General features: G+C 40.5%; 1 long non-coding RNA gene across 2 annotated transcripts in view; it reads left to right on the top strand.

Annotated features, from left to right (window-relative positions):
* LOC125329723 overlaps positions 1-13,574 on the top strand; it is a 381,901-nt gene that overhangs the window by 359,693 nt on the left and 8,634 nt on the right. Inside the window, exon 5 of one of the 2 annotated variants that reach the window (XR_007205240.1) lies at positions 10,960-11,144. The exons of the other annotated variant lie outside the window; for it this stretch is intronic. This is a non-coding gene — a long non-coding RNA (uncharacterized LOC125329723). The remainder of the gene's footprint in view (positions 1-10,959; positions 11,145-13,574) is intronic. 2 annotated transcript variants of the gene reach the window in all.

Raw genomic sequence — 13,574 nt, 5'->3', positions numbered from 1 at the left:
TGCCTGCTAATTAAGATTTGAAGGAGCCAGTGGTATAGGAACAGAGAGGGATGGATGTACCCTTTTGCACTTGTCTGACAGATTAAAATCAACTGCTTTCAAGGAATTTGAGAAATAGATATAAATATTTCAGGAAGAAGTAAATTTAAGATCTTCAAATGCTACTTTAAAAGGATGCTGGACCATTTGAGAATACTCATTTTAAGTAGAAGAGTTACAGAAGCAGCAAATGATCTCTATTTGCAACAGGGATTAGAACTAAATGTCATATTTTAGGTCCAAGCTTCATGTTTGCTTCTACAAGAACAGACAATTTAAATGTCAGTTATTATAGCTTGTCAATAAATTTCAAAATCTAAGCAAATCTGGAAAACATGACTGACAGCTACAAATTAATTTATCTTTGTTAAATAAGCAGCCAGCACTTCACTGCCATTGCTGACATGCATCACAGTATAACACTACTAATTCAGAGTGTGAGCTGTTGTTTTGTCATGAAGTACAAATTATGCAGATTCTACTCATTGCCTAGGAAGAGAGAAATCTTTGAAGTTGTGATGCCCTTTAGGAGAAGAAATCAGTTATCCCAAAAGCTCTATGGTTTTATACTCACAGAGCAGTGGTATGGTTTAAAACAAAGCACGCCTTCATCAATGCATAAAATCATAACTACTAGTGGGGATGGTAAAAATCACTATTTGCTGCTTAGTAAGAAAAGAAATAGTGTGGAAATAAAGGCCTTCACAAAGTTAGAAGTGAGTTAAAAGCCAGCATGAGCCATTGGTTGGTATGAATATGAAGCCATTAACTTAATCACTTAAATAAAGACACAGCAGACTAAATACAGGGGTGTGTGTGAAACACCAGGCTCTATCCATACTGGGGTGTTGTACCTGAAAATAATTCTAAGATTAATGCCAGTAGCTGGGGTTAGAATTGCCAGATGCTTTTGCTGCAGATTATACAATAAACAGTGTCCTTGACAGCAGTATTGTAAAAAAGAAGAGAAACAGTGTAAGAAGGGGTTTTATTCAGAGCAGGTGGCCAAACCGGGATGATGTAGAAATTCCCAAATTGCTTCAGCGGTTCTTAGAATGGTTGGGATTGGAGGGGACCTTAAAGACCATCTAGATCCAACCCCCCTGCCATGGGCAGGGACACCTTCCTCTAGACCAGGATGCTCAGAGCTCCATCCAGCCTGGTCTCAAACACATCCAGGGATGGGGCATCCATGACTTCTCTGTGGCTGAAGAAGTTCTGGTGAAGACCGAGGCAAAAAAATCATTGAGTACCTCAGCTCTCTCCATATGCCACTTTATGTGTGCTGCTCAAATTCTCTGCGAATATTTGACCTTTTTTGGGTTTTTTTAACTCTTTTCTATGTTTAGGTGGGTGGGCTTTTTTCATAATTTTTCACTGTTTAGCAAAACATTATGAAGAAGGAAAATAAATTCTTGTTGTTTTTATCATGAGGCTGCTTCTCCAGAGGGATTCAGCCTGATGTGTGTTCTCCCATAGAACATGCTAAGTCAATCTACAAAACTTACAAAAATGCTCAGTTATTTCAGCTGGCTGTTAATCCCAGGGTTTAATGATGATGGTGCAAATGTCAGCACTATTAATTATTTCATAGAGATGTCTAGAAATGTTTCTGTGGTTTGAAGCCTTTTAAGAGACCAGTTGATAGAAGTTAATTTTGGGGCTATAAAATACTCCAGTTGAAAATTTTTGTACTTCAGTAGAAAGCCTGAGAGGAAAGCAGAGAGAGGTGTGATTTGTAGAGCTCAGAGGGGAAATAAAGATATTCTAGGAGACTGTATAATTGGAATAGTTGATTTTGTTTAAAATTATTCCACCACAGTATGACTGCTATATTTTATAACTTATCTGGACTTTGAGAGGCGTTGCGAAACCAGGTTTGAAAGCACCTGAGCAATAATCTGAGGGGAGAACATGGCAAAATGGACACAGTTTCTTTCTCTGCTCTAGCAGCCACCATGTAATTTAAAGTAACCTTTTCCTGCTACTTGCCATTCATCTGGCTCACCATCCTTCAGGTCTGCTTGCCATGGGATTGTGGTACCCTTTGGATCTACCTGGTGCTGAGCATTTTGAAACTCCAGCTGTTTCTTGAGGGCCCAAAATAAGAGGTGGCCTGTGTTTTGATGACACCTGCTATGTGCCACTTCTAGGTGGCAGCCTAGGGGTGATATCCTTGCAAGTCAGGAAGTGTTTTGAATGTTTTCAGTGCTTGCTTAGCCATTTTCCCTGACTAGTCTCACAAACTAAAGTTTTCTGTTACTGTCAGTCTTTTCAATGCCCACAAGCATCCCTGTGATGTCTTTACTTTTGACCACTGGAGCCTTATCTCCTCAAGCATTAAATTAATGTGTTATGACAAATAACACACTATTTAACACTGTTAACCTCTTGGGTTGGGAGGTTCAGAGCTTTGTCTCCTCTGTCCAAGGGCCCAGAGTCACTGTTCATTTGATAATCACTGTAGTTAGCTGATCAAATTTGCATGCCATGAATGTGTCAGGTTTGAGTGTTGTTTTTTTGGTGTGGATTTGTTTATTTTTTCTATTCTCCTGTCTGATGAGGGAAGAAAGAAAGGTGATATAAATAGAACATGTAATGAAATTGGTCTGAGCAGGAAACTCATCAATCTAGAACTCATAGGTGATGCAAACCCAACAGGTAATAGATAAAAGGTCATCCTATTTCATGGACATTGCTTCAGATAAAATACCTGTTGGAGTTAATAATTCTCACAATAAATCTTGCTAACATAAAGAGCTCACTTGTACAACTGTAGTTATTTTTACATCAATGACCTTAATTAATATGAACTGTTTGCTGTACTGGATTTTGCTCTGTCACCTGAGCGTGGAGGTCCCCAAAATGACCACTAGGGAAAGGAGTTTGTATTATTGCAGTATTTAATTTGTGTCTGGTACCTTAAATTCCTCTAACTTATGGTGAACCGTATCAGATGGACCAGTAATTAGGTTCAGCATCAAACACAACATTAGCAAGGAGCCATATAAAGCACTCTCAGTTTGGAGTCAATCAGCCTGGTTTGGACTTTGACTTACCTCAAAAAGAGCTTTTGGACATATACAACATCTATATGTTTGGACACCTATAAGTTTTTCTATGCTTTTAGGTGATATGAGTTGGCCTAATGAGAGCTCCCACCTCCCACTATGAACCCAGCTTCCACATATCATGCTTATACAAGTTAAATTTATTAGTTAAGCATAAGATTAGGTCTGAGCACCTCTCTGATCAACCCTTCATGGGGCCATGTTTATTCTGCCTGCACCACCAGGGTTTTCAGGTCAAACATCTCTCCCTCCCTCTCCCTCCCTCTCCCTCCCTCTCCCTCCCTCTCCCTCCCTCTCCCCTCCCCTCTCCCTCCCTCTCCCTCCCTCTCCCTCCCTCTCCCTCCCTCTCCCTCCCTCTCCCTCCCTCTCCCTCCCTCTCCCTCCCTCTCCCTCCCTCTCCCTCCCTCTCCCTCCCTCTCCCTCCCTCTCCCTCCCTCTCCCTCCCTCTCCCTCCCTCTCCCTCCCTCTCCCTCCCTCTCCCTCCCTCTCCCTCCCTCTCCCTCCCTCTCCCTCCCTCTCCCTCCCTCTCCCTCCCTCTCCCTCCCTCTCCCTCCCTCTCCCTCCCTCTCCCTCCCTCTCCCTCCCTCTCCCTCCCTCTCCCTCCCTCTCCCTCCCTCTCCCTCCCTCTCCCTCCCTCTCCCTCCCTCTCCCTCCCTCTCCCTCCCTCTCCCTCCCTCTCCCTCCCTCTCCCTCCCTCTCCCTCCCTCCCTCCCTCTCCCTCCTCCCTCCCTCTCCCTCCCTCTCCCTCCCTCTCCCTCCCTCTCCCTCCCTCTCCCTCCCTCTCCCTCCCTCTCCCTCCCTCTCCCTCCCTCTCCCTCCCTCTCCCTCCCTCTCCCTCCCTCTCCCTCCCTCTCCCTCCCTCTCCCTCCCTCTCCCTCCCTCTCCCTCCCTCTCCCTCCCTCTCTCCTCTGAAGCTGTAGAGCCAGACTGTCTGGAAGAGGGTAGCAAAGAGCTGAGGTGGGCAGAGCATAAGTGTTGGTATTTTGTCTTAGTCAGCCTCTAAAATGAGCTTCCTGGAACTAACCATGAATATAAAGCATGTCTCCTGCAAAAATTATCCATCTCTTCTTTTCCTGAAAACAAAAACCAGGTAATTACAGGGAAGACTACAAGTAATCTCCAGGTTATTGCCTTGCTAGCTGTGACTTCATTCTGATATTTTCCTTGTGTTTTCTGTTCAGAGATAAACCTTCCTTCCCTCTTAGGTTGCCAGTCTCTTTCATGGCATCAGACAGATCCTGCTCTGGGTATCACAGCAGGCATTTGTTCCAGGGCTGGCAAACACCTTTGCTGCTGTGTTCATGAGAGAGAGAGGCAGATTTGGAATTAGTTTTTGAGGCTCCAGGACTTAGATTAATTGGTCAAGAGGTCTGATTTGAACTGCTGTAATTGTGCAGCCAGCAAGTGTCCACTGCATGTGTTTATTCTTTCCTACTTTCAAGCCAGAGGGCTGAGATCAAGTTTCTTAATTAGTTTCTGAAAATAGGAAGAAACCATTGTTCAGTCAGTTCCTACAGAAATGAGGCACGCTGCATATGAAGCAGGGCAATGGGCACAAAAGTTACCTACAGATGGAGGACAAAGTATGTACTCACTTAGTGTCCTGGGTTGCAGTGTATTCTATCACCATCCTCATGAGCCGTTGAAATCAGGTGGGGCAATGTTTCCTTGCCTCCTCCCCCCAGACTATCTTTCTGTTAATGGCCCATCATTGTCCTGCCGCCTGACTCAGAGATAACTCCCTCTGGACTATCTTCTGTTAATGAGCCTAATCAACACTTGGCCTCATGACTCATTACCCCATTGTGAGATGCTCCACCCAGAGGGAGGAACCAAGCATCCCATCGTGGATATAATCTGGGACTCTGAACACCAGAGACAACCCTTTCCACTGGATTTCCAGAGGACAGGAGCTACACAGCCACCACTGGACTTTCTGAGGAAGAGCAGACTCTTTTACTACAGGATCAGAGGACTGCAGCCACCATTCTACCAGACTGCTACCACCACCCTGCCTAACAGGGTGTCAGGTTGTACCTTGACTCTGTCAGTTTGAACCAGTGTTTTCTTTTACTTTTTTTCCTTTTCTTTAATTTCCATTAAATTGTTATTCTGACTTGGTGCCTCCCACTGGTTTGTTTTCAAACTAGTACACTTAGGTATCTGCTGATAGCTGTGCTGCCAGCAATAGCTTATGGGTGTGAAGAGGTAAAGCAAGTTCTATTTCTGGAACCTTATAATTTCTAAGCTTTTTTCTTTTTCTTTTTTTTTTTTCCCCCAAGACAATTCTTGCTTTCTGAGTAAAAAAAATAACAAGGAGAAAGGGTTACAGTACCTTAGAGTAGGGTACTTGTGTGCAAAGTACCTAAGAAGACTTTGTAATGAAAAGCAAATTAAAGGTAACTTATAAAACATTCTTCTCTAGCATACAAGATTTTGTGGTGTTTAGTTAAAGGCAGAACTAGGTGAATGGTTATGCTTTATTAAGCGACATTAGTAGAAAAGGAACTATGGAGAGTACAAGAAAAAAAAGTTGTAAGAAGCTAATAGAGTTACTTGCAAATTTAACATGGAACATTTCAACTTTTCCTAAGTAGAGATAATCAGACCTTGCTAATCTGTTTTACAAATTCTCATCACGTAGGGATGATTATATTAAAATTGCTTCTTAGTATAAAGCAGAATTCCCTACCCATACTAATATGACAGATCTCTCCTCAAACTATTTGCTTCAATGAGTGTTCCTTTAGTATGGTTCAAGGCATCCCAAAAGCTTGCAGTGAACTGACAAAGGTGCCTTTGAATACTTTAATCATGCATAGCCATCTTCACCCTCTTTAGACTGAGACTAATCTAGATTACATGATTGGTTAGCCTTTCAGAATAAGTTGACCCTTAAATTAAAATGTTGCCTCTTTGAAGATTACCAATCAAATTAAAACAACCAGTCACACTTTAACCTCTAAAATAAATTGGGCTTTTTTAAAGTGTTCTCTTTTAATGATCAGTTCCTATAAAATAATTTGTAATTGTCAGCGCTCCACACTACAGAAATTCAAGCTCATTTGAAGACTAGGACTGCAGTGGGCCCTTCATTCAGCACTTTCTCATCTTTAGAGCTATGGTTTTGGTAAGATCAGAGAAAAAATTAGGATAACACCACTCTCTAAATTGGGTTCACAGTTGAGATGAACTGAGTAGAATGCCTGAAAACCAGTTCTCTTCTGACCACCACGTGAAGAATTCTAACTGCAGAGTCAAGATCTCTTCTTCCACTGCTCACTGAACTCCAGCACATTTGGAGGACTTTCCAGCATACATCTAGTTCAAAGCCTTTTGAAAAGTTTCTGCTTTTGCTCCCTGCCTCTGAAGCTGGCTGTGTAATCCCAATGCTGGCAAGCTGCTCTCCTCTTCTTAAGTGGCTTTTTTAGGTGGTATCATCCACAATGGAGGAGGCTCCCTGAGCCCCTGGTGTGTTCTGGGACTCCAGAGACCAATGTTTCTTCCTCCTCCTCCTTGCAAATTTGTTCATCAAGAGGCAGCAGATAAAACGAGAACATACACTCTTTTTTCTTTTCTTTCTTTTTTTTTTTTTTAATTTTGTCTTTCATAAAATCTCTTAAAGTGTTCTGTGAAGTACTCTTAAGGTACAGCTAGAGCTAGCTGGCAACAGCTATTATTATTTTTTTTTATTTTTTCACATGCACATCTCAAAAATACTTAACCATAAGAGAATTTCATCTCTATATTGACAAAACTGGTAATTAAGAGCTGATGTAAAATTCTTGCATGAAACTTGCACATCACTCCTTCAGTGTTATCCTTCAGATAGTAATTACTATTACTCATGTTGGTTTAAGCCTCAACATTGACAGTGTGAGTTTGCATCCAAAAAATGTGATGTTTGATTTAAACCAGTGTTTTTCAAGTATGCTTGCTGAAGTTGTGAACTTGGGGGATATGCTGGGTGCTCCTACAAAACATCTAATTCAACTTTTTTTTACACAAAGTGATCAGTATCTTTAAATCAATACAATATTTCAAAATAGCTTTAAACTGGAAATGTTTTTCACAATAAAAATGTATCTGTGTGTCATGATGCTGTATGTGAGATTGGGGGGATCTGCTGGATCTTCATTCTGGTCTCTTTTTCTTGCCAAGGAGAAAACTTGGGGATCTCTGGGAGGGGTTTCTCCTCTCATTCCAATTTCTGACAATTTTTGAGCTATTTTGTTGCACACATCGTGCATATGAGCTTATGCCCACTCTGGTCAGTATGTATCATCTGAATTATTCCATCAATGGATAAATAACTATAATACAATATTATATAATGTATAAATAGCTATTTCAGTATTTCATAGACATGATTGTGTTCCTGGGTATAGTTATTATTTTAACTCAGAGTTAAACTGTGTCTTGGGCTTGAGCATCATAAGCACAGACCTCATGAACAAGGGTTTATTCAAAAGCCGAAAGCACAGGCATGCCCTGGTAGATGTGGCTCTACTTAACAATTTCAAACTAACTCAGCTGAAGCTCTGTTTGAGATGTTTAGGAAAACCTAATCAGGGTGTGTTCATCTGGATGTTATTTCTTCCCAGTGAAAGCAGGAGAAAACAGTGCATGAGAGAACAGAGCATCAACAGCAGTATATAAAGCATAAAAAAAATCAATAATATAAATAATAGAAGGTACTGTAACAATGAAATAACCTTTAATGCCAGTTCTCTATCCATTTCTATGAACTTCTGAGAAGATACTTTAACTGCTACTTCCTTCTTTAACATCTCCCTCACCATATGTGGGGTTATACACAATTTTTTCTTAATGGATCTAAAAAGCCAATAATACAATGGCCTGAGCACAGAAGTGCAGTCAGAAAGGCTTTTCTTTCCCACTTGACAGAGAGATTCAGAGGCTCTGCTATCTAGCCCAGTGTATTGATCTCTGCTTCTTACATGTTAAGTAGGAAATTCTCTCCAGAGTTTATTTGTACTGACACTTTGTTGCCTTGAAGTTTCAGTAAATAGCAGAATTGCACAAAGCAGTTTCTTCTTTGTAAAAATATTCCTTTTAAAGAAAAAAAGGTGTCTATTGCTTTGCAGTTGCATCTTTTCAAGGATCTTCCCTCTTTTTTTTTTTTTTTTTTTAATATTACTTTAGACTTGGAGCTCTGGAGGCAGTTCAGAGCATCTCTTGAAAGACTGGATAGAAAGTTTATGTAAATGAGCTTTGTACTTTCATCTCTCTCCTAGTACACCTTGACAGAATATTCTTCCCCTTTTTCTCCATGGTCATCAAAAAAAGTGAGAACTGTGTTCTCTTCTAAAGGTTCCCTTGCTGTTCTGTGATTTTGTGGACTCCACAGGTTTTATTAGTGTAAACTGAAATTGCTTACAAAAGCTCTTAATTGGTTTGTCCTGGCTTAGCATATGCCGTGTAGTATTTTTGCAGGTTTTGTTTGGTTGTTTGCCCAATCCTCCCACAACTGTCTAGTTGATCTAGGAGACTTTAGATCAAGTGTTGAAAAATGACATCATGGCATTCTGTGCCTCTTTGTTTGAGCTAAAAACCATCTGTCTGGAGTCTCCAGGGGGTTACAACCCAGCCACTTCAAAGAGAGGTTCTTTTAGTGATTTACTCTCCGGATTCTACTTAGGGTCTATAGATAGATGTGTGTCTTCTCTGGCTCACAGTAAATAATTCACTGTACTTTGAGGAGAAAAATACATAATTATATATATAATATACAAAAGCCCACAACAATATTGAACATGCTTTGAATTTCTATCATTTTTACTTGACTTTGGGTATGCCAGTAGAATGGAAATTAAAGTGCTGTTAAATGGCATTAATGTTGACCACAAAGCAACTGCTTTCAGAACACCATTCTTGTGGGCAGTATTTTTGCAAAATGGTTTGATTTTGTTGTGACCTTTTCTCTTTTATTGTTTGAGGCTTACCCAAATGTATAAAATTGATTTTTTTTTTTTTATTTTTTTTTTTTTTCCTTTGTGCAATTACATGTTGGGGGAACTTCTTCAGGGACCTATAAACCTGACTGTGTTATGCTTTTTTTTGTAACTTATGGCCGTTGCAGTTTGGAACCACTGAACAAGGGAGGTTCAAATGTGAATTGAAAGTATCTAACCTGGTGAGAAGAAAGTTCTGACTGACTGTACAGCAAATTCCTCATGTATCTTCTTATGCATAAGGATGATTATTGTTGGTCCCAATGCACATGGAAACCTCACCTTCTTCAAAAACAGCAATTTTAGGGACACACTTGAAGCGTTCTTTCCTGCTGGTGTGCAGTCCTGCCATACGTTTGGGGAAAATGGGAATGCTACCTGGAAAGATTAATCCTTGGCACACAACCCTGAAAGCAGCCAAGTCTGGGAGAGATTATGACTGAAATTTGTCTTGATTCAAGTTTCTCTGAAGGGCAGAACTAACTTCAGTAATGCATGGAGAGCATAGGGGACCTCTGCAACTCAGTGGGTCATGCCCCTTCTGGAAACAGCTTATCAGTTTCTGTGTTTATTCAGTTTTAACTCAATGGGCTTAAAAAAAAAAAGTTTTAGAACACTCCCTCCCAAGGCATCTCAGAGAGCAGTAAATGAGAAAATATATTCAAATATGTTTCTGTGCTCTTGCATGACAAAAAAAAGGTCTTTTGGGAAAGAGGTTTCACAAAAACATTTCAAGGAGTTGGACACCTTTTCCCATTTTTCAGTAAGTCACAGGCACTACAGGGAATCCCAGAAATTGTTTGGGGGGATTTTTCTGCTTCATGCTGGAGAAGCCAACATTAGGATATGGTTGATTTTGTAGATACTTTGGAAATAATCTTATAATTATGTGTAAAGACCTTGTTGAGTAAAGTTAAGAGCATTTGCTGTTATCCTTTAGGGAGAAGTTGTTAAAGCTGAGGTCCTAATCTCTTGCCTGGTTCCTCTCTATATCAGGTTGAATTTTATTCACAACAGATGCTGAAAAGTGACAAAGTGTAATTTCTCCATCTACTGCAGAAAATTGCTCATAATTTTTTGATAGCCATTTAGTCTTGATAAGGTCACATCTTCCAGCTAAACTAGGCTTAGACATATTTATTTCTCTGCATTTAAGGCTGATAGCAAACACTATTTTAATTTTAACAAGTATTTATAGTCCAGGTCTGCACTGCAGTTTATGCCAGGGCTGTGGCTGCTTCCTGGAAGGTGTGAGCTCACCTGTGTTAAGGAATGGACTGCAGGATGAGTGGCCTTCTTTGAGGAATCCCAGGAAAATAAGTCCATGTACTTGACTCAAAGAGACAACAGTTTATCAGTTACTTAGATGTGCACTGAAGAGCTTGGTGGGCTGTGTTTAACTGGTGGCTTGAGATGCTATAAACAATGGAATTGAAAACACAAGCACTCCCTGATAAGTACAAGCTCCAGTCAGTAACAGGTGATCTTTTACATTTGCCATCTTTGGAGGAAAAAAAAGTCCAGTGCATTACAGAATTAATTTTATTGAAATGCTTAATAGATTTTACTTTTTAAAAGCTTCCAAGTAGTTTACCAGTTTGCAATTCATCAAGAAATGCATTTGATGTTCCTCCAAAAGGCACTTTCATCACTCCTTCTTTAAGAACATAACTGAATGCAAAGTAAAATATCCAATTGCTAGTAGGTTGATGGGACAAAGGGTTTTTTCCATAGGGGAAGAGAACAGAAATAACTCTAAAGGCAGCTTTGCTAGGCGTCTGGGGACAGAGCTGCTGCTTGGGGTGTAGTGTTCATGAGCTGTCCATAGCAGGAGGGAAATAAGCAGTGTCCCTCTCTTTTCCATTGACTTGCAGTCTGCACTGTCCAGGAGCAGGAAATGAGATTGCACTGGCTGGAACACAGAGCACCAGGCTGGTCCCAGGAGGTGCACCAGGCCCACAGCCTCCCCCAGGCAGTGAAACAGCCAGGCTTGGGTGACATCTGAGGGATGTGGAGTCCCAGAGAGACCACCTGGGAATTCTGACAGCATTACATCAAGGTGAGAAATGCAAAATCCAGCATAGATGCTAGAGGTCTATTTCCCTAATCAAACAGATGCAGATGAGGTGAACAGGACTGGGACTGCCAACAACACTGTTTTGACTGTCAAAAATTAATATATTTAGCATATAAAATTAAGCTTATTGCAAATGTGTTAGATTTAATGTAGGATTTTTATCAAAAGTGCAGTATCTCTTCATGCATTAGATAACTTAGCTTGCAGGTCAGGGCTTTGCCTCACTGTTGGACTTCTATTGTGACATTTGATCTGAAAGCCAATATTTGAAATGAGGGCACAGAAGCTTTCCTTCAGGCCTGCAGGTAGCTAAAGTGACAGCTCCATGTCCCAGCTTCACACCAGAGGTTCAAAATTCTGCACAACCAATGTAACCTGGGGTGTTTTGCTTCACAGCTAAGGGATTGTGATCCTAAATATTATTTACCTACTTAGTAGTAGTTATTTAAGAAATAGTAATTAGGCACATTGAAATAGTTAACACATATAAGTAGTTTATGTTAATGTAATACTTTTAAACTGACATCAACAATGTTCTTATCAGACCCATTTGTTGATTACTAATTATTTTAGTCTGAAAGTATTTTTGTGGGTGTGGGGAGAAGTGACTTTAGCAAACAACTTCAAGTGCTCCTGTAGTGAATGTATACGGTGATGTCAGATAGAACAAAACCTTTCTGGTCTTGTGGCCTTGTCTCAGTTCCTTTGAATTTAATTATTGAAATTACCTACTATTGTTCCTAAATTAAATATTTAAGCTTTCTAAATGGCTGCCATCCTGGTTTAGTTAAGGTGAGGTGATTGGTACTGACAGAAGAAGTGAGTTGGATCCTGGTATTGGGGGGGATCACAACTTGTCACTGTTTTCTCAGCACTGCCACCCCTGTGAGGGCCAGTCCAGCACTCTGGTACTGCACAGGCTAGGAATTTCCATGGAGATTTATTTGTTTGCAGTGTCCTGGCTGGGCAGAGGAATATCTGGAGCCAGCTTCCACCTCTGGAAGTACCATAAAAGTGAATATCCTTTCTGCATTACCCGAGGTTTTTTCAGTCTGTGTTTTTCACTTCTCTGATGTTTAATGAGATAATGAAGGAAAGTCACGAGGGGAAGAGAGTCAACTTAGTAATGCATTCTTTGTTTTTGTATGATTTGAATGGAGCTAGGTGTGAATTTTATGCATCTATCTGTCATTCTAATTATGGGGGGAGGGAGGTGGTGTAGATATCTGCAAAGTCCGAAGGCTGTAAGGGTACCCCGTACACAAGAACTTAAATTAAGGACTAATAAAATAAAGTACCAGTTTATTGCCACTATGGTGCTGAACAAAAGGGCTGGGATTGTCAGATTTATCTTTGTTGCATGCCTTTCGTTTTTTTTAAAAGGCAGGTGATTATGTTCTAGCTACATGTTTTCTGATTTTGGTTTTTTGGGGTGTTTTTTGCATGCATCTTAAAACTTTTGAGAGCATGTAGAAAAGAAAATATTTTTAAAATAATTTTAAAATGAAGACTGGGAGACAGTCACATTTTCTTGAATATAACGTGAGATTCTAATGATAATTTAAATTATTCATAAAGCCTAAATAATTAGTCACTCTAGTTTTCAAGCAGACAGACAAGCAATATATACTGCATAACTAAGGTTAGAATTCTGTTTTAGGTGTTAAGTAGCATGAACACATTTATAAAATCTTATTTTTAAGAGATCCACCTTGTGCTTGTAACAGCACAGCCATCACATATTTCTTCTCAAATTTTGTATCATCAAGCACAGATTCCATGCTAACAGACTTTAATAGTTAGAGGAACTTGAATATTTTTAAGCCCCTTCATTTGCTGGCCAGGCTGCATTAGCCCAACATGTCCCTCATCAGATCTCCAGGAAACACCTGAAGAATGAGGCAAGGGCAGACTGATGTCCCCAGGGTACTCTGCCATCCATAAAGGATGTATGGCAGCTGATTTCTGAGCCACACATGCCGTCTTTTGACTTCCATGTCCTCCGTGGTTTTTGGTGTTCTCCATGGCTGTGTCTTGTTTGGTTTTGATTCTCTGCAGCCTTTTAACTGCAGCCATTCAAAAGCAGAGCTTTTTCTCAGTGTAAATTCACACTAAGGGAAGAAACACTTCCTTTTGTTTGTTTTGAAACTAGCAATGATACGCTCATATCCTTCTGTTGTTCCTAATCACTGCTTTACAGATAGCTGTGACTGTTCCTGACACACACTCTTGCCCAAGGCCCATATTTTATCATCCTCTTCCAAGTCACGTTCAGACACATTAGGCTCTGGAGTGGCCTTGTTAACGTAGTCCATCACGGAGAAGCTGATTGATACCCGATCATCCTTTGCACCACCTTTTGTTTCTCTATGCCCTTTCATGAGACATAAAGAGGCAGGAAAGCAGCACAGC

The sequence above is a fragment of the Corvus hawaiiensis genome, chromosome 8 (genome assembly GCF_020740725.1).
Source record: "Corvus hawaiiensis isolate bCorHaw1 chromosome 8, bCorHaw1.pri.cur, whole genome shotgun sequence".
NCBI lineage: Eukaryota > Metazoa > Chordata > Aves > Passeriformes > Corvidae > Corvus > Corvus hawaiiensis.
Note: the sequence above shows the minus strand (reverse complement) of the source record. Positions and strands in the feature narration are given on the sequence as shown.